This window comes from Callithrix jacchus, chromosome 11 (assembly GCF_049354715.1).
Source record: "Callithrix jacchus isolate 240 chromosome 11, calJac240_pri, whole genome shotgun sequence".
NCBI classification, from domain to species: domain Eukaryota; kingdom Metazoa; phylum Chordata; class Mammalia; order Primates; family Cebidae; genus Callithrix; species Callithrix jacchus.
Genome location: NC_133512.1, coordinates 56,851,312 through 56,876,548, shown reverse-complemented (window position 1 = coordinate 56,876,548; position 25,237 = coordinate 56,851,312). Strand labels below are relative to the sequence as shown.

The 25,237-nt window shown below is 36.7% G+C and overlaps 1 protein-coding gene across 5 annotated transcripts in view; it reads right to left on the bottom strand.

The window, feature by feature from the left end:
* The window catches only part of CDK6 (cyclin dependent kinase 6), a 235,773-nt gene that overhangs the window by 145,586 nt on the left and 64,950 nt on the right, over positions 1 to 25,237 (bottom strand). The gene's annotated exons all lie outside the window — the stretch shown is intronic.

The window sequence follows — 25,237 nt, the reverse complement described above, 5'->3', positions numbered from 1 at the left end:
AGACCCATTTGTGAAAAAATGGGCAACTCAGAACTGATGAAAAGTGGTACTTTACTCTTTGAACCTCTTTAATAAAATAATATTTATCTTCACAGGAGATGATAAAGATTACATTAGGTAAGGTTGAGGGTAGAGTATTTTAGTTTGAAAATAACTTTTTATGAAAAATTTAAAATGTAGTCACCATTTGCAGGAACCTGTATTGCTAATAAGTCTGGTGCTTTTTTACTTTGGGCCCCAAATCTGCTTCACACTGTATTTATCCACCCAGCCATCCAATAAACACTGAATATACAGCAAAAGAATATGCTGGGCACTATACTAAGTGCTGGGTACCCTAAATTAAAAAGTCTTTTTCAATAAAAATCTTGTATTGCTATAATATTCTTTGATCTACCAGCTTAGCAATGACAGGAAAATGAGACTATGAGACTAGATCTTAAGATAATTGATTAATGAAAGAAGCTAACTCTTAGTGCTTATTACATTTTTCATTATGCACACTTAGATTTTTTTATCACAAAAAGAATATGTGAATACATTTGTGTTATGAAAAAGTATAACTTAAACATGGAGTTAAATTTCTACTTTACTAACCACTAGAGTTGTCAGATAAAATACAAGACTTTCAGTTAAATTTGAATTCCAGATAAACAAAAAGTAACTTTTTAGTATAAGCATGTCCCAAATATTGCATGGAATATACTTATAATAAAACATTTTAATTGTTTATTTGAAATTATTAAATTATTGAAAATTTAGGCACTATCTATTTTTACTTGCTAAATCTGGCAAACTTACCACCTATTCTATTCTCACTCTCTTCCAAAGAGAGAGTCCCTATTATCAGTTTGTTGTATATTCTTCCAGTTTTGGTTCTATGAATTATATGAGATATACATGTACTTCAGATAAATGGAACCAACCAGACTGTATCTACAGTCCTAAAAATGGCTTTTCTCCCACTCAACACTGTGCCTTAAACATAATTTCTTATAGATCTGTCACTTTTTAAAATTGTCAGATAGTATTCCATACATAGCAGTCTATTCAGATATCCCTCTACTAATGAACTTAGATTATTTCCATTTTGTTCCATTATAATTAATGCTACATCAAATTTTCTTATTCACGCCTCCTTTTGCCCTTGTATCAGGATTTCTCTGAGAAGTGAAAAGGCTCAGTCACTGAACACGTGCGTTTTGCTTCCAGATGACCTCCAAAATGCTTTACAGACAGAGTATCTAATCTGAAAATCCAAAATCCACAATGCTCCAAAATCTGAAACCTCTTGAATGCCAATGTGATGTCACAAATGGAAAATTCCACATATAAGTACTTAACACAAACTTTGTTTCATGCACAGAATTATAAATATTACATAAAATTACCTTCAGCCTATATGTATAAGGCATAAATGAAACATAATTTTGTGTTTAGACTTGGAACCTATCCCAAAGATGTCTCATTATATATATGCAAATATTCCAAAATGTGAAAAAATATAAAATCCAAACACAGTTCTGGTCCTAAGTATTTCAGATAAGAGATACTCAATCTGTTCCAATTTATATTCCCAGCAGTGGTGTATGAGACTATCCATTTCTTAACAGTCTCACCAACACCTGACACTGTAAAACTTTTTTTTTGCTTGCCTCAAGTTATGGGGGAAATATTTCACTATCATTTTACTTTTCATTTCTCTTATTATGGGCAAGATTTGGGCATCTTTTCATACTTCTTAACCAGTTATTTTTCTATATGCTCACAACTTATTATCTTAATAACGTAAAATCAGTATCAATTTTGCTGGATTATATTTTGTAGAATCCATCTTTTACCTGTTTTTAAAAAAACACAGAACATTTCTCACTTCTAGTATTTTGGCATCTCTCCTAGATTCCATGACTCCTCAAAAGTTATGTGGGGCTCAGAAGTTGCAGCCACAAGTTATTGCAGTGCCCTGAGATATAATTTCCTATTCCAGGCCAAATTCAACAAGACTCAACTATATAATCACCTTCCCCAAACTGACAATTAACTTACCTATTTCTGCTTTTCCTTTACTCCAGACAATGAGTAACCAAGTTCTGTCACGTCTTCTCAATTTCTCATTTCCTTCCAATTAATCATCATTGCCCCACTCCAGGTATAGACCTGATTATTTAATTCCCAAACCACAGGACCACTCTCTTTGACTGATCTGTTGCAATTTCTCCTAAACAAGCACACTGCTACAAGATTAATCAGCTGAAAACACAACAATGATAGTATCAGCCACCCACCACTATTTCCCAGTGCCTCCACAATCAAGTCCACTTCTCTCCTGCTTAACTGGCTTCTTGTACTCATCTCTCTGGATGTGCCCAGCCTAATGGTGTCTTTCCCCAAGTGGAAACTGGCAAATCTTGAGCAAGACTTCAAATCTCTGGCTTCTGCTGGCTTGTGTCACTCATGCCTCAGAGTAACATCTTCAAGATTCTAAAAAAATATGCCACTTTAGGAAGCCAATGCTTATGTTTCCCTCCTAATTCCTGTGGCTTTGTCATTTACAATGGTATTTGTACATGTACACTGGCATTTGTACACTTACACTGTATTTGTCATATACTGCCTTAAATATGGTGGCTATTCTCTATATATCACATTTTCCCTTTCTAGATTTCAAATTATCTACAAGCTGCATGTCCACATTAACATTCTGCTGCACAGGATTTACAGAATAAATAAGAGATAAAAATAGGTTATATTTCTTTGCTAGATAGGCCTTCTTGTTCCCATTTAAAGCAGGACAATAAAACCTGATATATATTTTAAATACATCAACTCTTAGAACTTTTTTTCATAATTACAGGATTTTAATTATTTTATAAATACACAGGATGAAGAGATTGGGTTTCGATAACTTTGATGGAAAGAGGGAGAGACTGATTTAGATTCTAAGGGGACAGACACTAGGGCTAAGGATTAGAAGGCAATTCTTCTGCACTGAAATATTCTTTTTCTTTTCTTTTTTTTTTAATTATTATACTCTAAGTTCTGGGGTCTGTGTGCAGATCATGTAGGTTACATAGGTATACACGTGCCATGGTGGTGGTTTGCTGCATCTGTCGCCCAGTCATCTACATTAGGTATTTCTCCTAATGCAATCCTTCCCCAATCCCCCCACCCCTGCTATTCCTCCCCTAGGCCCCCACCCCCCAGGCCCCGGTGTGTGATGTAGAACATTTTTAAAATTAGCATTTCAATTGCATCAGCTGCCATTAGGAAAGCATGATGACTAAGAACTGAGAGAAAATGCACAGAGAGTAAATATACTATATTATTCCCAGGGCTTTTACTTTTTAAGCGTTTCAGTACACAATGGAAAACTCTTAAAATTAACTCTAAACTTATTGTGTGTTCTAATGGCACACTGCCTGTTCTATACTTAGAACTTTTACAGATAAACAGTTATAGAATTTGGCTTTCCAGAGAATCTGAGGATTTTTAACAGTATTTCTAGAAGCAACTATTTATATCATCAGCAAGAAACAGAAGGAAATATAGAAAAGGCATTCTATAGTCAACAAAGGTCCAAACCAGAAGGAAGAAAGGCCTTTAGGGACATCCAGTAGATCAAGTGATCTTGGTGGGCCTTTAAGGGGTCCACATAAAATCTAGTTGATGTCACTTTAGGCAATTTTGAAATGCAGTATTATTACTGGTCAGACCCTTGGTATAGTTCTGTGACCGTTGCAAAGTACATGAAGGTAACTAGAAAACACACAAGAGAACAATCTCCATCCCTTATAGGATGCTGAACTGTCTACAAAATACTTTCTATATTTTAACTCATTTGACTTGCATATTTTAATCCTTGTTTTATAGATAAGAAAACTGGGAATCAGAGAAGTTAAGTGACTTGCTCAAGTCACATGGCTAGCAACCAGGTGTCTGGTTGCCAGGGACTCTCTTTCATAACATTGAATAAATAAAATGAAATAAGCAGCTGGTGTCTCGTGGCCTTAAGACCTCTCAATACTAGAGTACTTCCCTAAATCTAGTCGAGGCCCTGCTTCCTGAGGCTCCATGGAAGGCAAATATATGACTACTCATATCCTGTCCCCATTCCCCATCCACAACTATGCAATTAATGAATGTGATTTTGCAACTTAAGATCAAGTGAGCCAGGGGTGGTAGCACATGCCTGAAATTCCAGCACTTTGGGAGGCTGAGGCAGGAGAATTGCTTAGGCCTAGGAGTTTGAGATTACCCTGGGCAACATAGTGAGACACTGTCTCCACAAAAAAAATTAAAAAATTAGCTAGGTGTGGTAGTGCATACCTGTAGTTTCAGCTACTCAGGAGGCTATGGTGGGAAGATTGCTTGAGCCCAGGAGTTCAAGGCCGAAGTGAGCTATGATTTCACCATTGCATTCTAGCCTGGGTAACGGAAGTGTCTCCGTCTCACAAAAACAAAAACAAACCAAAAACCAAAACCAAACAAACAAAAGATCAACTGAGAAAAAAACAGATGCCAAACATGAAATTCTTCAGGGTTTTCATATCAAATTCTCATTCCTATAATACATGTACATTTGTGATCCTTTGAGCCTCTTTCCCACTCATATCTAATAGGGAACTTCTGACTGCTCTGCAGCACTTGGTGTGTGCGTCCTGTAAGTTTTTGAAGGCACTCTGCTGTACTGATTTGTAGCCTTCTTTACTCCTGTGAGGGTGCACAATAAATGTTTACTGAATTGAATAAAAGCCATGTGTTTATTCAATATATATACTTATTTGAAAAATACGCAAGTGATTACCAAGGAAATAGGATACTGACTTTGATAGTGCATAATGAGCACTACTGCAATGAAATGCAGAGACATAAATTATTACAATTTTTCATGGAGAAAAAAATATATACTGTACTTGGAATGAGGCTCTAGTTGAAGAGAATAAAATGTTAAGAATGAAAGTTCTAGTGAAGAGCGTATTGCTGATTCTGGGGTAGGTCAGTCAAAATGAGGGCAAAGTTCAAACTAACATTGTTTTTAGAGCAATGTGCAAGCAAATATAGTAACTCATTCAAACCAGTAAGAAGATGTTTTAAGTATAGGTCTTTATTCTAGGAATTAATTCTACATAAGTGAGAAAAACACATTTGTATGGCTTTTAGAAAGTTCACCGACCTCGAATAATAGGAACTTGGTTACAGTCCTAGCAACTCATCACCCTTTTTGAGACTCACTTCCTTAAACATAAAGTGGGGAGGCTGGGCTACATAAATTGCAGGGTATTTTCTGATTTTAAAAATTTTATAATTTCATTGATTTGTGTATAAGTGATGCTTTCAGGGCTCTAAAATGGCCTCCTGAGCAGGTTAAAAAATGATTCCTCCAGTTTTGTTTACATTCCTAATGTGTAGCTTAGCTTCTCAAGATTTAAATTTGGGTTGCCACTATGCCATATTTTGAAAATTACAAGAAAGAGTAAAATGGGAATGGGCTGAATTTACAGGATCTATAAAGAATATTGAGTCACCCTGATAAAATCTTATCGTAATGAGCCATTTCTAAACAAATGTAACACAAAGAAATGGATTTATGTCACAATGAAAAAGCAAACATTTTTCAGCATCCCAGTTATCTTTTAGGACCTGATGGAACAACTGGAATGCTGGCTTTCAAAATGTCTTGTTACAATCACAGCGTGAATTTGAATTGGTGTTTGCAAGCTCTTCTTTGTCTTAATCCAGTGTTCACAATAAAAAAAATTATCTAGCATAAATGAAGCTTGAAAAAAAGGATTTAATGATACTTAATGATAGAATTTTCAAAGGCTTATTACATTCATTCCTAGGTTTTGAGGTAGAACATGGATTATCAGCTAAACTACTACAAGATTTATTTCTTGTATATACGTCATATTTGATCATTACAAGGATTGATAATAAAAATTATGGCTTGGGAGGTCTTCCTATTTTTTACAAAGGAAACAGACACAGATTCTAATATATACAAAACACTAACTAGACAAATTCCTGGGGTGCTTTCTGAACTGCTGAGAGAAACAATGCCATATAAAAATTCCTTCAAAATGCTAAAACTCTGTTTCTAGTGGTCTCTCATAATCTTCGTTTGTTTTCAAATAAAGGTATAAAATACATTGTCACAAAAGAAAAACTACTAAGAAATCTTATGCTAGATTGTTGCTGATGTTTTAAGGAGAAAAGTGTTTGAGATACATTTTTGTCTTGAATTAAGTTGGGCTCTAATTCACAGCTGTGCTAAAGTTTGTGTACCATGTGTTAATGTTGTGCATCATACTTTCAGATTTTTTTTTTTAAGCAGGATTTTTTCATTGGAGAGAAGATAATTTAACTGGACACTATCCTAATTCAATGATAACAATACAGCAACAGTAACCATAAACAGGTGATAATTTACAGAGATCTGTGAGGAAACAGCATAAAAATTGTTATCACATAGGCAGTTTTGTTAGCTTTTTGCAACGAAATTAGGCTGTATCTTTACAGAGCACATGGTATGTATTCTTCAATGGTTTTAAACATGCAGAGGTAAGAGTATATTCTCCTTAACTCTGAATATAATTTTAGAGATGTTAAGCAAAAAACAATATATTTAACGAATGGCCAATACTTAATGAAAAACTTTTATTTCTGAATCCTATAATTGATACCATGTGGTTTAATAATAAAATTAAATATATGTCTTCATTTCATTTCTGAATTTATTTTATACATTAAGAGCATTATAGTAATTAAAATTATAAAAATAAATTACCTTAATGGCCCAGAGGGCATGGAAATGCTAAAACATTTATGTAAGTAGGAGTTAACTCATTAAAGAGCACAGACAAAGATATAAAATTATATTTAATTCTACTATGGTGACTTAGATAAAATAAAAACAGTCTACTGGGTTGTGCAAGAGTCACAAATCTAGCTCCTGGCTCTTCACTTGTGTGAACTTGGGCAAGTCATTAAGTAGCTATTTATGCCAGCTGCCTCCATCTGTAAAAAAAGGACAGTGCTACTTCCCAATTGCATGAGAATGTCCTACGCTCAGTTTTGAGAAGTTTCCCTCAAAGTTTAATCTTTTAAAAAAGCCAACTCCAATCAAGATATAAAGGTATAGGAAATGCTAAGTTTCCTTAAACTTGTAGACTAGGCAATGTCTTCCAATGGCATTGCAGAGGTTGAACTCTTCCACGAAATAGTCATGTTATTGATTCACTACTAGGCTTGTGTCTACATGAGAAAGAACTCTGAGGGTAAACAGGAGATAAGTTTTGGTGGAAAGAATGCAGTGAGTCATTAGGACCAGAAGTGAAATGAAATGCTATACCAAATGCTGTTGAAACTTTAGGACTTAAAATGAGAAACTACTTTTTCCCATGAGAACTCAGTAATTATCATTTTAATGCACGTTAGGAAAGAGTTTCAAGTTCTTAGATGACATGTTTAAACACGAGTGTTTTCAATGAAATACGCCATTTTATAAAACACAGTTACTATTAATTAATGCCAAAACTAAGAGAATTTTTATGGAATTACATACAGACACATGACTACCAAAGCAGTTCAACATGATTGATGTTATTATTCTGAATACCATAGGAGTTAGTAACGATTCGTTGCCTTCCCATGAAGTTCAAGCCAATGTTTTTTTGTCTAACTGGCTCATCGTTGTTCACTAAATTGGTATTTTCTCTGCTATTCCTATTTCCAATCCTCTGGTATTCCTCTAGAATTGACACAATCTTCAGGTAATTGCTTCAACTGAAGCCTGACGTTATACGACAGATCCTGAAAATAGGCTGAAGAAACAATTCTGAAACAGCAACGCTTTTTGAACATGAAGTAAGCCTAATTTATTTACTTTCTATATATTTTCATATTTAACCAAAGTAATGACGTACATTATGTGATTAAATCTACTTCTGAACATCAAATTATGACCATTATTAAGTTATTAAATTTTATGCCTCACCTGTGAATATTAAAGCATATAAACTAATAACTGAAAGTCACAATTTGATGTTCAAAAGTGGATTTAATCTCAACTAGAATTCAATTACTGATGATCTCCTAAAATCAGAGATCAGCAACAAGAGTGGATGAAAAATCATTTATAGTTTACCCATCTACAAGACGAGATCCCATAATTAGTGATTGAGCCCATACTCATGAGAGCTTACATTTATGTGTACCTTACTGATTTTCCTTTGTGATTTAACATTTGAAAAATTATAAATACAGAATGAGGCAAATTTCTCCAAATCTCCATATTATTTTGACATTAAAATTGAGAAATAAAAATATTTCTTAAAATTGCATAAGAAGACTATCTTTTGAAATTGGCATCGCTTGCTCTAAGAGGGCCAACTAAAACTGGTGCTTCAGGTTTCCTGCCTGACATCATGGCAGAAGTATGGAAGAAAACTGCCTCTACCCCAGATTTATGGCTCCCTCCCATTTCCTACTGTCAATGAGGCAGGGGGACCCCTTTTTTGCTGCTGGTATTGGTCATAACTACTCCTCTGCTGAGTTAGTTCATGGAATGATATAAACAATTTACCTGGGAATGGGTGCCTTGCATTCTACCTCTGCTTCACTGTGAGATCATAGACAAGTCTCTAACCTCTGATTTCTGTTTTCTGATGTATAAAATGAGGGTCTCAGACTAGATAATGTCACAGGATGGGAACAGCCATAAGATTCGTCACTGATAACCTCTCCAGGCTCTCCTAGGTGATCCTGACATTTCTTCCACAGTGGAAGAGATGAAGTCTCAATAAACACAGTAACAGTATTAGTTCTACTCAATTATCCTAATGGTTGCTTCTATCCCTCACTTAAATATTTGAAATGGTGCCAGCATCTTCCTCAGTAACATTCAGAAAGCACCTCAGTAAAATCTAAAAATGATTATTCCCTGTACTGCACTGTCTTTGGTTCAATCATTCAGATGAACATCAGCTCATGTTTCCTGTACTCATCAGTACTGATTATTTTCAGAACTCCTGTCATTTTTATGCCCCCAAGCAAAATGGTCTTTTTTCAGTAAAGTTCCAGGTCCACAGATATGAACCCGAAACTTGTTGGAGTTACAACATGGTAAGAAACCATTTTTCTCTAAATAGTTTTAATGATTAGTTCAATTGAGTAAGCTGGGGCAAACATAATTTCACACAGGACCATCTCAGTCACCGATTCCTCTGTGCTGGCAACAGACTTTCACCAGACAAATCCACTCCAAAGCACAGTATGTGCTTACAAAGGTTAGCAGGACTCTATTTGGGTAACAATTTCAACCTTTAAAAAATGAGACAACAGTTTTTGGAAGCCTGTATTTTATTTAGAGTTTCTTTTCTCATCTTGGATTGCCTTTCTCCTCTATAACTCATTCTCATTTCCCAAAGCCTCTTGTTTGTGCTCCCTAAAAGTCGCCACAGTGTGTGGTGAAGAAGGGTTGACAGTCAGTCAGCAAGATGGATCTTTCTGGAAATAGAAGCTGTCTGGAGCCCACCAATTTTAACTACTTCAGTTTGAACTGAAGAGGAGTTTACTGCCACTCTAGTCCCCTTCCCTGTGGCAATAAATTACCAACAATTAAAAGAGTCCATTTCCTTTCACCCTCTTGGCCCTACCACTCTTTCTGCTCCCAGGAAAAACATAAAAACGATCCCCCAAAGGACAAAACCTGCCACCAAGGCAGCAGCACTGTGGTAATTTCCCAAGGCATTATGATTGATAATGATCAGCAGAGCGTGGGATAATAGCTCCCCTTAATTTACCAGTCCCTTTGAAGGGTTAAAATATGGCAGATGTTGATAGCCGACACTCCTTGCTAACAGGAAAGACACATTGCTGTGGGGCCCACTTCTAGGCTTTCCTTTTCCCCGCAGCTGTCTGTGTAGGGCTAATTGTATCCACTTGTTTAACCTCGGGGAACGTCTGGAGGGGACCCAGTGCCACAAGGGTACCTTTTTTTTTTAACGGTCATTTCCTCTCTGGTGTAACTTGCATGACAGTATGTGACAAGCAGAAATTAATGGGGACACTGCTGTGCCAATTCCTCCTGAATTGCTGACACTGGCTACAGGCTGCCTGTTTGCCACCCAGCCAAGACCTCACATGAAACATGGCGAGGGGCCCGCAGTTCTATTCACCAACAAGCCAGCTGGTCAGTGATGAGAGGAGCTGAAACAATGTGGTGCGCACAAACCAGGAAGAAAATGCTTTACAAACCGTTTCAAACCAAGGAGGTGGCATTTGCTGGGAGTTAATATGCTAGTTTATTTTCCTGAGTGGCAAATTGCAGGACTCTAATCTCCGAAGTGCTCTAGATATAAAAAGTATTCCTCTTCCAAAGTCTCCTAAGGTATAAGTTAGGCTACAGATACCATTCAGGCAAAAGGGAACCACGTGAGATTTATCTCCAAGGAGTCTCTTCCAACAGTCAGCTTCCAGGAAGGTCTGGGAGCCAACAGGGTATCTCTTGCCTCTAGCTAACTACCACAGAGCTGCCTGGTTTAAAAATTCTATGCATGGGGATCTCTTTCACTCTTTCTCGCATGTACAAGTGCACATACAAACATACGCACAAAAGAACCTCATGTTAAAGCCCATTAATTGCCCACAACGTTTTGTAAGGTTGGAGAATCTGCTCCAACCCTGGCAAAGTCCACTTTCTCCCTTTAATATAATCAGAAATCAAACTCAGCTGGCGGTCACGTAAAATGGTGGCTCTGTTATAGGTTAGGCCCTGCTGATTTCGGCACAGATGAGTGGATAGCGGCATATAAAACTGTAAAAAAAAAAAAGACACAGTAAAAAACTCACCTATGATCTTGTGTACAACTCAAAAGTCAAGTTTAAGGAGAAAAGATGGAAAGGTGTAATGGTAAAATTACATTGGTAAGAGTTTTATAACAAATTTGGGAAGCCGTAAGGCCATTTCAAAAAGGCACAACAAAGAGTCTCCTCAATTTTGTGGCTGGGCCTGGCATGTAGTGAAATATTGCTGCTCTGAAGTAGTGGAGATGCTCACAAAAACAAGAATCTATTTAATTCACTTTTCCTTCCATTCAAAGTTTTGAAGTGTACCAGTTGATGTGAATTGGCTGTAGCCAGTTTCTGAGAAAATAAGGAACCTTCACAGAAACCAGAGAATTCAGCGAATGGACAATGTAGGTTTCAATCTAGGTTAGACAGGGCTCTCATTTGTTGGAGAATAAAAGAGAAGAGAATGCAATAACTTAAAGCGTTGTATCAGGTACACCGTTGGTATTAATTGAAGGAGGATGTATGCTTCTACTTCAAGGGAATTCTTCCAGTGCAGCATTAGAGTGGTGAGTTCAGGATGGTCATTCTTTGGCCATCCTGTTAAAGGGACAGGCAGTCTATCTTTCCAGCCATAAATAGGACTAACAAAATTATCCAATTCAATTGGGCAAGAAGCACAAGACCAGAGCAGGAAGAAACAGAGTGTGTACACCCACCTCCACCGGATAAAGGCTCTGGGAATAATTTTGGTGGATGGGCTGTTATTTCTCTAAATATAATTTGTGAGATAGCTACTGAATTTAGGAAAGGCTTAAAATGTTTCTAACCCAGAACTGAAACACAGGCTTCGAAAAAAACACAAAGGAAGAAGTCATGGAATTGGAAAATGCTAAACAAGTACATTTCCAAAATATACTATATAATGCAAACTGAGCCTTTTCAAAATGTTCACTGTCAATATAGTCTTTAAGGATCTATGCTTTCTGATAATAAAGTTCTATAATCGTGATTTTTAACTTTTAGGTTTTGGGTTACAGGTGAGATTTGTTATATAGGTAAACTTGTGTCACAGGAGTTTGTTGTACAGCTTATTTCATCAGCCAGGTATTAAGACCAGTACTGAACAGTTATCTTTTCTGCTCCTCTCCCTTCTCCCACATTCCACCCTCAAGTAGGCTCCCATGTATGTTGTTCCCCTTTTTTGTGTTCATAAGTTCTCACCATTTAGCTCCCACTTATAAGTGAGGACATGCAGTATTTAGTTTTCTGTTCCTGCATTGGTTTACTAAAGATAATAGCCTCCAGCTCTATCCATGTTCCTGCAAAAGATATAATCTCACTCCTTTTTATGGCTGCATAGTATTCCATGCTTTATATGTACAACATTTTCTTTATCCAATCTGTCACTGATGGGCATTTAGGTTGATTCCACGTCTTTGTTATCATGAATAGCGCTACAATGAACATTCACATGCATGTGTCTTTATGGTAGAATGATTATTCCTCTGAGTATATACCCAGTAATGGGATTGCTGGGTCGAATGGTAGTTCTGCTTTTAGCTCTTTGAGGAACTGCCACACTGATTTCTACAATGGTTGAACTAACTTACACTCCTACCAGCAATGTATAGTGTTCCCTTTTCTCACAACCTTGCCAGCATCTATTATTTTTTGACTTTTTAATAACAGCCATTGTGACTGGTGTGAGATGGTATCTCATTCTGGCTTTGATCTGCATTTCTCTAATGATCAAGTGATATTGAGCTTTTTTTTAATATGCTTGTTGACCACATGTATGTCATCTTTTGAAACGTGTCTGTTCATATCCTTTGCTCACTTTTTAATGCTTTTTAAAAAAAATCTTTTAAATTTGTTTAATTTCCATATGGATGCTGGATACTAGACCTTTGTCAGATGCACAGTTTGCAAATATTTTCTCCCATTCTGTAGGTTGTTGTCTGTTTACTCTGTTGATAGTTTTCTTCTTTTGCTGTATAGAACTCAATTAGATCTCACTTGTCAATTTTTGCTTTTGGTGTCTTTGTCATAAAATCTTTAACCATTTCTATGTCCAGGATGGTACTGCCTAGGTTATCTTCCAGGGTTTTTATAGTTTTCAGTTTTACATGTAAGTCTTTAATCCATCTTGAGTTGATTTTTGTATATGATGTATCTTCTCCATATGGGTAGCCAGTTATTCCAGGACCCTTTACTGAATAGAGAATCTTTTCCCCATTGCTTGTTTTTGTCAGGTTTGTGGAAGGGCAGATGGTCATATACGTGTGGCCTCATTTCTGGGCTCTCTATTCTGTTTCATTGGTCTATGTGTCTGTTTTTGTACTAGTACTTGGTTACTGTAGTCCTATAGTATCATTTGAAGCTGGGTAGCATGATGCCTCCAGCTTTTTGTTTTTGCTTAGGATTGCCTTGGCTATTTGGGCTCTTTTTTGATTCCATAAGAATTTTAAAATAGCTTATTTTCTAGTTCTGCGAAGAATGTCATTGGTAGTTTAATCGGAATAGCACTGAATCTGTAAATTTCTTTGGGCAGTATGGTCATTTTAAAGATATTGATTCTTCCTATCCATGAGGATGGGATGTTTTCCATTTGTGTCATCTCCAATTTCTTTGAGCAGTGTTTTGTAATTTTCATTGTAGAAATCTTTCACCTCCCTGATTAGCTGCATTCCTAGGTATTTTATTCTTTTTGTGGGAACTGTGAATGGGATCTGGCCTTCCTGATTTGGCTCTTGGCTTGACTACTGGTAGTATATAGGAATGCTAACGATTTTGCTACACTGATTTGATATCCTGAAACTTTGCTGAAGTTGTGGTTAAAAAGCTGCATAGCTTGCCAAAGCCCAGTCAACTATCTACATATTCTATTTGTGAGTTAGGGAACTACAAATCATATTTTAAAAGGCAATCCAGCAAGCAGCTGGATATAACACACACCCAGGCCTCTTAGCCCTTCTTCATGCTTCCTTAGGTCTCTTATCAGAACAAGAAGAATAGAGATCTCTGTTATGGCTTTCCTGTAGCAAGTAAAAGACAAGGCGATGATTTTCCAGTCCATTTCCCCTGGGGAACATGCTCATCAATCACCAAAGGCTAGGACTTTGTTACTTTGGCTAGAGGAAAAAGGCTCAGTGGTTTCTGTCCTAGTGAAATGGGACCCTCCCTTAACCTGTGTTTTAGATTAGCATCAGGGCTTGCTGCTTCTACCTTAAGAGTATCTGCTTTGATGGCTTATGGGCTCACAGGACCCAGTCTGGAACACAGCAATTTTAGCTACTATAGAAATGATTTGGTCAGAGATAAAAGCCATTTTTAAAAAATGTGTTTGGTGGTACCAGTTTTCTAAACCTAAGAGGGGCATTACCAAAACTGAGGATATTTATCTTTCTGCAAGTGATATGTCCTTAGCAGTTTTCATTTACTGTCATTCACACTGGTCTATTTTCACCTTCCTACTTTCAAAAGGCCACGAGAGGATGGACAACAGACTTTAAAGGCAAAAAAAAAAAAAAAAAAAGAAAAAAGAAAAGAAAAGAAAAAAAATAAACATACACAAATTCCTTTTGTTTGGCATCACTTTCCTCTTTCATCCCACTTAATTTGAAAGAAATGTATATTGTCCTTGAGTGGACAGTGGAGTTGTATACATGTATGTATACATGTACATACAATAAAGACTGGTGTTAGCATTTCATGGCCATGCACATACAATGAAGATTGGTGTTAGCATTTCAAGTCTCAAATTAAATATTTTGCTTCAAGAAAAACTGGAAAGACATCTGACACTGCTCCATTAAACCAATTCTGCATTCATAATACCTTATTTATTCATGGGCAATCTCCCTGTACCTGCCAATCCAGGATTTTAAAAGTACTGAAAGCCTAGAGATTGTTAAAGAAATCCCTGTACCAGTGTCTGCCATTGGAGTGAAAATAGGCTTGCAACTTTACTGTATGATACACACAGACATTAATCTAAAAATTTACTATTCAGAAGCAATTGCTTCCATTTACAATCAAGTGAAATTTCTCCCTAGCTCAATTATACGATTTAATGGTAAAATGTCTGTAAGATTAAAGGAGATAACAACAGTGTCAGTAAATCTTACTAGAAAACTTACATCATTTTTCCTAGTCCTTCAATGTTGGCTATTTTATCAATATCATCATTGTCAATAAACATGTACCAAATGTTTTTAATGTATACACACTGATTATTTTCCAAAATCTGTCCTGTTGTGTTGCCTAAGAGCAAAGGAAGTGCTACCATTTGTTAATTCTTAAGTTGGGCTATAAAGAAAAGATTCAGATGTGAGAACTTCAACTTTTCTGTAACAGAGGGCATTTCACATTAAGATGTAAGTTAAAACACCCTTTTGTTGGATTATAAAAATATTGAGTTGAATTATATAAAACTGTCATTTTTGTAGAGCAAAACCAGCCAATTATTGGGAATGTCATAGGGTTTAATGTTGTATAGCACAAGCTCATTGTAAACAATAAATTATAAGGAACTCATAATACCTTGACAGGTATATATATACACACACACATACTGTTAGCATTTTAGTATATCTCATGCAAGTTACTTAATATATATATTTGAAATATATTCCCAAATTGGGATCATATTGTATATATAATTTGGATTTTGTATTTCTTTAGGCAATTATTCTTCAAAAATATAAGATTTTTTGAAAAATCATCCTGTGAGATGTATTCAATTTGTTAGATGAATTTTCATAATGTATTTAATCATACCCTATGGTACATTCTAATTTTTAATGTTCATTTCTTTATTATTTGGGAGGTTGAACATTTCCCATGTCTAACAGCATTCTGTATATATGTACATCTCTGAAAATTTTTCATGTTCCTATCCATATCTAAATTGTGTAATACTTTTTCTTAGTAGTTTATAAGAGCTTTTTACATATTAAGGATATTAAACCTTTGCCATACCTTTTGCAAATATTTTATCATTTGCTTTTTAGTTTTATTTATAATATTTTAAGTTTAAAATTTTTATAGTCTAATGCATGAATCATTTCCTTTGTGATATTTTCTACTGTTTTGCACTCAGAAAACTCTACTCCTGGATCTGATAAACATTTGCTAATATATTATTCTATCATTAAAAAATTAATAATAGCTCTCTCCTACACACATATCTTTTGAAACCATAAAGTATTTAGACTGTGTACAAAGTATGAAACAGGCCACTTGCATGGTATCCAAAGCTGAAAGTGCTGTCTTCAGCCTCCTAACCAGCACTAAATGTTACTAAATCAGGCCTGTTTCTAGCAAAATTTACAAGCAAACTCAGCTGTCTTCTTTTCTAAGGAAAATTTCCTGCTGTACAAAGGGTTACCTCTGAACAGTATCTCCATTATTTCACCCATGACTCCATTCCTAATTTTCTGTTTTCTGGCAGCTGCTCTCCAACCTACAAATAATGCGTGTCTTTGTTTAGTGTTCCTTAAAAAAACTGTACATTCTAAATGTGGAAGAAAGCTCAATTTATTTTACTTTGAAACCTGAGAAATCAATAACATGAACCATATGTTAATTATAGAACTTGGTGATAAATAAAGTAAGAAGTCCAGAGAAACTCTGGAGAAAGTGATGGTGGAGTTGAAACAGAAAAGGAGAGAAGTCCTTTCTCTTGATGTGTGATGCTATCATAAATCTCTCTACTTGGGAGGATACCAAAATGCAACTCTCTTTCCTAATTCACTCTAATGTAATTTGTGTTTTACTTCCTTCCAAGTTCCCAAGTGTTTTTACTAGGATCTTACAGCAAAGATAGGATGCCTACCATCGGCTGTTAGTACAGTGGCAGCATTAAGAAAAGATGATGTCAAAGACAAACTTAACTGATATTTGTGACCTTTTGTGGTGTTTATTTTGATTTATATAGTTTTGTACTAAAGATATAATTCAACTCATCTTTAGTTTCTGGTAGAAGTATTAAAGGACTTGAGGTTTACAAGATCAGTTGCTATAATTGGAGTAATAAGCATAATGGGGGGATAAGAATTAGCAATGTAGGGGTGAGCTGGGGAGGGACAGCATGGGGAGAAATGCCAGATGTGGGTGAAGGGGAGGAAGACAGCAAATCACACTGCCGCGTGTGTACCTATGCAACTATCTTGCACGTTCTGTACATGTACCCCAAAACCTAAAATGCAATAATAAATAAATAAATAAAAAGAATTAGCAATGTAATGTTTCAGACACATTCAGCATAATCACATGCTTTTTAAAAAGTCACTTTTTTTGTTTATTTGTGGTAAATGAATCTCTCCTTTTCTGTGATCCATTCAACCAGTTCTCCTCCTGTGATCACCAAACTATTTCTTCCCTCTTCTCGAACCCCATCCTCCTGACCTAGAATATATTTTCGTAGAGGAAGGAAGTAGAGGGAAGCAGGGCCCTCACTCACAGCTTTTATACCATCTTAGTCTCAACAAACATTTCAAGTCTTCAGCTATGAGTAATGGTGAATTTCTCAGTTCCAGCCTTAAATATTAACATGTAATATATTAGTGAAATTAAAATTTCGACAAGTGTTCATTCCATACTAACCATGTTCATGGAACATCTTAAATTGAGGTAGCTATTTCCAGATTGATCTAAATCTGACTGCTTAATAGTAAACTTAACTTTTAATATTGCAGTTTCTAAACATAATTTTTATGCCTTGCAGTCCCCAACTCTGCTACATTCGGTTTAGCATTCTAATCTAAAAGTGGTGTGACTATACTACAGTAGAATGATTAGTATTTTCTTTGGTTTTGGTCAAGAAAGAAAAAATTAGCAAGTACGACCAGTGACAACAGTGAACAATGGTAATATAAAAATCAGAAAAACTGCTAGCTTAAATTTGTTAAAGGCTTAGAATGACAATTAGAAGACAATGAGATTCTGACTACTCACAGCTTTCAATATATGAAGCTCAGAGTACTATGTTTAGCCACATTGGTGTCAGCACTAAAAACCTATGACTATGATCTATTTAAATTTCATATAGTTTTGGTTCCTTACCAGTAAAACAGGCCTAGGAATTCTGACCCATGATATCTGCAAGTCTGGTAATGGTTTACTAATTTAAGACCCTAGACAACTGTGAAATCATTAGTGTATATGAAACAAAAAGCATCTTTCAAAGATCAAATCATAGATGAGTGATGAACACTTTTTTTAAAGGAAAGATTTCTGTGTGGTTTAAGAATTTTTAGTTGGATTTCTCCTATTCCTAAGAATCTCTTTAACACATATCTCCTATTAATGAGTAAGTATTTTTCAAATAGAACATTTTAAGGAGTAAAACTTCAGTGCTTTTAAGTAAGTTTCGTACATATGGATGACGTTAGTGAAAGCATCACACCTGACTTCACCTGGGCTTAGATTGCCTAAGCCTACTGAATAGCTGGGGTTACCAATGCACAGGCAAGCAAATATTCCAGAGGTTTGAGTCAACTGAGAATGTAAGAAATGACACATTTCCCACTTGTGTCATATGTCACACTGCAGGGGGAAAATGTCTTAAGCCGCAGTGTCTAATAAGTGTCACCAGAGGGTACTTATTAGAAACTCCCTCCTGAGACTATGTTTGACAAGGGCAAATCAGTTAGGGCAGGACTGTCATTTTAAGTGAGCACCCCAGGTGGTGGTGATGCAGGTCATTCACTGGCTACACTTGGAGAAACAGAGCATAGTGTTTCCTGAGCCTTTATCAACCCTTTATTAGATGGCAACGCATTTCTGTAAAATGTTTAAACTTCATTTAAACTGTTGAGTAAAAAAAAAAAAAATCTTTTGGGTTCAGTCCATTTCCCAGGCATCCTAATTAAGCTAGCCATTACATGGTAGTAGCCAAGTTTTTAAAGATTAGAGCTACAGTTTCTTTTTGAGGCAAGGTCTTGTGGTCTGTCACCCTGGCTGGTGTGCAGGGTTGCAATCACTGTTCACTGCACCCTCAATTTCCCAGGCCCAAGCAATCCTGCCACCTCAGTCTCCTGAGCAGCCAGGACTACAGGTACATATCACAACGCCCGACTAATTTTTACACTTTTTTTTGTCAAGACAGGGTTTTGCTATGTATGGTTTGCCATATTGTCGAACTCCTGGGCTCAAGTGATGTGTCTGCCTTGGCCCCCTGGAGTGTTAGGTTAACAGGAGTGAGCCACTGCATCCAGACCACTTTGTCATTACTGACATTCAAGGAATTCTCTTTTACTTCCTAAAACTCTAAGTGTCATAGTGCCCAGATGCCAAGCCCTTGATTAAATACATGAATCCGTATTCAAGCCAACCTCTCCTCCTCATTTGATTTACCATAAGAGTCAATCTTTCAGGACAATTTTGCTATTAGAGGGTGATCATGAGGAAGAGTAAGAAGAGAATGACAGTAACTACCACATTATTCTATATGCTGAAGACACCAGATTCTCATAACTGGCACCATGAGGTTTGCAAGGCTTCATGAATTAACTTTTTATGAAAGCACATATTCATTCAACAAATATTTACTAGAACCAGTAATTACTTTCTTAACTGCAATGAAAGGATTGTTTAAATTTTTCCACCTTGCTTAGGAATGAGGAATAAGATACCATCTCGGATAACTGATGGATACCTACTTTGTATGCCTTTCACTAGTTTAAAATTTTGCAATGATAATATTGCAAATTGTTGGCAACTGCTCTAGTAGAATGGTGCTTTTTTTTAACCTATAAATGCCGCAATATATATGGGCATCTGAAATGTTTGGGTAAGAAGGATAGAATCCAAATGCATAAATATAGAATAGTATTTTTAGGCCGGGCACGGTGGCTCAAGCCTGTAATCCCAGCACTTTGGGAGGCTGAGGCGGGTGGATCACGAGGTCAACAGATCGAGACCATCCTGGTCAACATGGTGAAACCCCGTCTCTACTAAAAATACAAAAAATTAGCTGGGCATGGTGGCGCGTGCCTGTAATCGCAGCTACTCGGGAGGCTGAGGCAGGAGAATTGCCTGAACCCAGGAGGCGGAGGTTGCGGTGAGCTGAGATCGCGCCATTGTACTCCAGCCTGGGTAACAAGAGCAAAACTCTGTCTCAAAAAAAAAAAAAAAAAAAAGAATAGTGTTTTTAGATATATACTCCTGAGTTATGCAAATAGGGTCTAAGACTCATGACATCAATCTTCATTAAACTTGATTCCCCATCCTTGGTGTAAAAGGTATTTAAGGGTCCCACCTTGGGAAAGAACAATTTCTGGAATTCAGTTAGTATTTTTGGAACTAATCAGTACTATTTTAAGGAGAAAATGGCTTACAGTTTTGGTGGGATCAGTTACTGGTTTTAGACTATGTCTAAACCAAGCCATATTCTTAGCTACAACACAGATAATCCCAGTGTCCCTGCCCACCACAGAGAACTGAATGCACAAGTGCAAAGAGAATGCGCCGCAATATGACACGCCTTCAGCTGATTTTTTTATAATATACATATTTAAGAATTTTATCCTGGAAAAGGTACCATTTCCTCACTTGTACAGTGGTGGTACTAGAGCCTACATTTCTGAGTTAATTAGAAGGTAAGCACGTAGTACAGTTACAAACACTTTGTCATTACTGACATTCAAGGAATGTGTTTACTGAGGATCCTCTATGTTCCAGGCAGTATGCTGGCCCTGGAGCTAACACAATGGACTAGAGTCTTGACGTAAAGTCTCACCTAGCTGGGAAAGATAAAAAAACAAACATTAAAAAATAAATGAGATAATTTCAGCTAAATGCTATGAGGAAGATAAAATAGAATAATGTGGTATAATGTGATAAACTATAACTTGTTGTGGAGTTGTAGCTGAGAGAGTCAGAGAAGGAATGATGAAGACATGACATGAACTAAAGGGTGTGGAGCATTCCAAACAGATGAACCATCAGCACAGAAGCATGCTGAGCTAGAAGCGAGCTGGAGAACAGAGAGGAGGCCACTGTGGCTAGGAACACACCAAGGACGGGTGAAGGCAGATCAGAAAGGCAGGAGGTGGGGAGCACTAGATCATGTAGGACTTCTGATTTTATTCTATAGTCATGAGAAACCACTGGTGCTAAGTTTTTGGTAGAGGAGTTAGAGGATTTTATTTCTGCTTTAATAAGGTCCCTCTGGTTGTTATACAAAGGATGGTCCATAAAAAGGCAGGAGCAGAAGTGGTGTGTTGAGTTAGGAAGCTGGTTGATGGGTTAAACTGGAGCTATAGCAATGAAGATATTGAGAAGTAGTCAGATTGGGGATATCTTTTGAGATAACACCAAAAGCACTTACTGTTAGATTGGATGAAGACTGTGAAGGAAAGCAAAAAATCAAGAATTATGCCTAAGCTAGGGGCTCAAACAACAGGGCAGGTAGGGAAGGCAGAGGATTCTCGGTCAATGTTTTATATGATTGGCTATCTGCACCAAGAGCATGTGGGAGAGGTCAGGCTGGAGAATAGGTATTTGAAGATTCCGGACTAAATGACATCACTTGATTAGAAATGTAGCCAAGGAAAAAAAGAAGGCTGACAGTGAAGCCTTGGTTGTTCCAATGTTTAGAGGAACAAGAGCCAAAAAAGAGACTGTAACCAAGGAGTTTAGCATAGGCTAAATTTAGATGAGAAATATCTCTCCTTCTAAGCAGGAGAACACTCTGCTATCTGCTGCCATGGTGATATAAGTGGGTATATATTACCTGCAAGTTTTAATGGACTTTGTAAACAGATCCAATGCCTAGGGTGAGGAAGCATTTTCTAAAGAGATTCCAACTTATCTGTTATTAGCTGAATCTAAGTGTCATTTGCCTATTTAGTGAGTCATTATTTATTTAGTGAGTCAGTCTTACAGTACCTTTAAAAAGAAACTAGCTTTTCTTAAACCCATATTTCCTATCCCCCTACCACCACTATCAACCCTTTGTACCCCACCAAAGGTTCCCTTGGCTCTGCAAAGCTCTGCCTCAGTTTCCTTTTAGACTCTGGTTTTAGGCTCTCTCTCCAACCTAAGTCCCAAGATTCTTTCATTTTTAGTTCTGCTACTTTTTAAAATTGATGTAGCTTTTTATAGGATTGGAGATTTTTTAAAACCTACTAAATAACTCTGTTATGTTTGTTATTAGAATATCAAATACATGCATAATTCTATCTTCTTTCTCTTCTGATATTTTCAGTGACTACAAGGGTTGGGAATTTGCAAAAGGATTTGTTTCTGAGAGTCTTCAGAATCTAGATTGCATAAAAATGTTCTCCTTTAAGAAGTTGCTTGAGTTACTGAATTTTCCCTTGGAATGAAAGATACTTGAAAGCACAATGTGTATTGTTTCTGATTGGAGCAGGGGGAAACAAATGGAAATTATTAGTAAGATTACACTGAAATCTTACTAATTAGAAAGATTACACTGAAGATTTCATTTCTCTGCACTTTAAATCTGGGCTTCTGAGTTTACTAGTATAAACTACCGCAGTTGTTAAAGTTCACTCATTCTGCATTTCCCCCTGAATTTAGAATATACTCAGTATTGACTCACTATCCTTCTATCCTTCAAATCTTCTCTCCTATTCCACTCCATGGTCAGCTGCTGGCACTGCTTTGATTTATCCCCCTGTCTATTCTCAGACTGGCTGCTTCATATTTGCTTAGCAGTATAGTCTTTAAAAAAAACCCAAATCTCAAAATTCTCAGTGTGTGTTGGGGGAGGGGCAGTAAAGTTGTGTTTTCTTTTTTTTTTTTTTGAGACAAAGTTTCCCTCTTGTTGCCCAGGCTGAAATGCAATGGCATGATCTCAGCTCACCGCAACCTCCACCTTCCGGGTTCAAGCAATTCTCCTGCCTCAGCCTCCTGAGTAGCTGGGATTACAGGCATGCACCACGATGCCCAGCTAATTTTGTATTTTTAGTAGAGATGGGGTTTCTCCATGTTAGTCAGGCTAATCTTGAACTCCCGACCTCAGGTGATCCACCCACCTTGGCCTCCAAAAGTGCTGGGACTATAGGCGTGAGTCACCACGCCCAGCCCCGAGAAAATATTTCTTTTGAGTCAAAAGATTAAATTAAAAGCTGATCTTCCACAGAATATAGGTCTCATTTCTGGTGGAAGTTTGGATGCCTGTTTTTTAAAAAACAGAATGCCTCTAAACACAATAGTTAATATACTATAAATGATATACTTCGAATAAGGCATAAGGGTCTATACTGTGCCTAAATCAACTAGGTAAAACATTATAACAACCAATCCTGTAAAAAGCTACATTAATGGAGAAGGGCAAAAGAACTAAAAATGAAAGAATCTTGGGACTCAGGGTGGAGAGAGCCTAAAGCCAGGGGAAGGTGAAGCAGAGCTCTGGAGAGCCAAGGGATGCTAAAGGTGGGAGGTTGATAGGGTGGTGGGAGTTTGTAGGGGGGTAGACAGTGAAGAGAAAGGATATAGAAAACATAGGGTCTTGAGTGCTAAGAAGAAAATAAACTGCCTGGGAAACCACTTTAGTAAGTTAAAAGTCTTGAAAGATCCACTACACTGTGAGGAGTGAACTACTTTAAGTCAAATTGCTGTAGGTTAAGGCCCATCTTACAGTAAAAGATGGCATCGCTGATCTGTGAAGTCTTTTACACCAGAACTAGTGTAATTCCACCATTCGACTTTGCTTCTTTAAAGACATTTTATTGAACAGTCCTCTCAGGTATCTTTCACATAGGTACTTTCTTTTTAAAATTATTTCCTGTTACTATGAAAAGTAGTTTGCATCAAATACCAGGAGGGGTGTGTGTGTGTGTCTGTATGTTTTTAAAAACATGGTCTATCTAATTAGGCCAGCTATGATATTAGATTGAAAAAAAATTTCCTTCCAAGATCTTTATCATGATGGTAGAGTATCTGTTCTCTGAATTTCTTGTCTTGTTTTTGGGATCACCTTATTATGCAACATCTGCTCTGAATTTCAAATGTGATAAACAGAGTATGAGTGTCGGTGGCAGATGGCTAATGACCAGCAGCGACAGGGCATTCAAGCCTGCCTTGTTTTCTGGGAAGCGATATTTTCATGTTAATTTGCTCTGTGTCCTGCAAAGATGAGACAAATCACCTGCTCGTAATTCAGGCAAAATGGAGACCCCCAGGAGCTGAGAGGGGCCATGGCTTGATTCCTTTAGGAGTGAGAAGAGAAGAAGATCTGAGAGACTTTCCTCATCCGCAGTACGGGAACCAGTCAGTCACTTTGCATTATGTCAATCGAGAAAGATGAATGAGCCCTGAGCATCCCATACTGACATCAGAGCCACTGTTTATGGCAAGCAGATATTATTCATGAACACAGATATTTCCCAGAGGCAGAAAACAGGTACTATTAACAGTGTGTGTCAGTTTCTGAAGTCTGGGTTTTGTAAAATAAACCTAATAGTGTGTTTTATCTCTTACTGAAAATATTACAGCCAATAGAAAACTCTAAGAAACATTCAACTGAAGATAAAATGAAATCTAATTTACAGAGAAAACGACCCGTACAGACATAAACCCGGAGCTTTTTTGACCCTCTCAAGCTCTATATAATTCACTTATCATAAAGATACATAAATCAAATAAAATTTTTATTCCAAGACTGAATCATCAAAAGAGGCCATATGGTCTTGAGCTCAAAGAACTCTGTCCTATTTTAGAGACTGCTGTTTTTTTGTGTGACCTTTCAGTGCCTCAAACTTGTGAAACTGTATCACCAATTGCATCAAATATTTTTTTCCATCAAACAGGTTACATGCAGTTTCATGCACAGAATGTCCACAGAAAAATTCTAGGTTTTCAGTTTATAAGATAGTTGAGAAGTCAGGTCATATCCTAGGAAAGATTAATGTATTATACAGACAAGTTTAAATACCAAATGAATGATTCAATAAAAGAGGGCATTCCGTTTGGAAAAGCCTGTACAGGAGAATACTTTACATAAGAGTCTCTCCCCATCTATATCTTGCTATGTACAGTTCTTTTTCTGGGTGGCAGTTACAAATGACTAAGAAAAATGGTGAGGAAATTTATTTATAGTTCTTTCCAACCCTCTCTCATAGGATGGCAGATGAGAGCATCAAAGAGAAAAATAAAAATCTGAGAGCTGTTTTATTTCTCATAAAGCTCCATAATGGAAGGTGCTATATAAGCACAGATACTCTGAATTTATCATGTACCCTAAAAGAAAAAATAACATAATCATTAAGGTATCAATTATTGCCTCATAAATCTGAGCACAAAAACCCAGAAAGGCAATATTAAATCTCAAATGAGCCAATAAAAATTTAATAAATATGGCACTGAACTCCTCCACAATTAAACAGACCCAAAGATAATATTCTGAAATGGAAAGAGGAAAGCCAGCTCTGTCAACGATAAACCTATGAGGAAAAATTAGAGTATCTGTTGA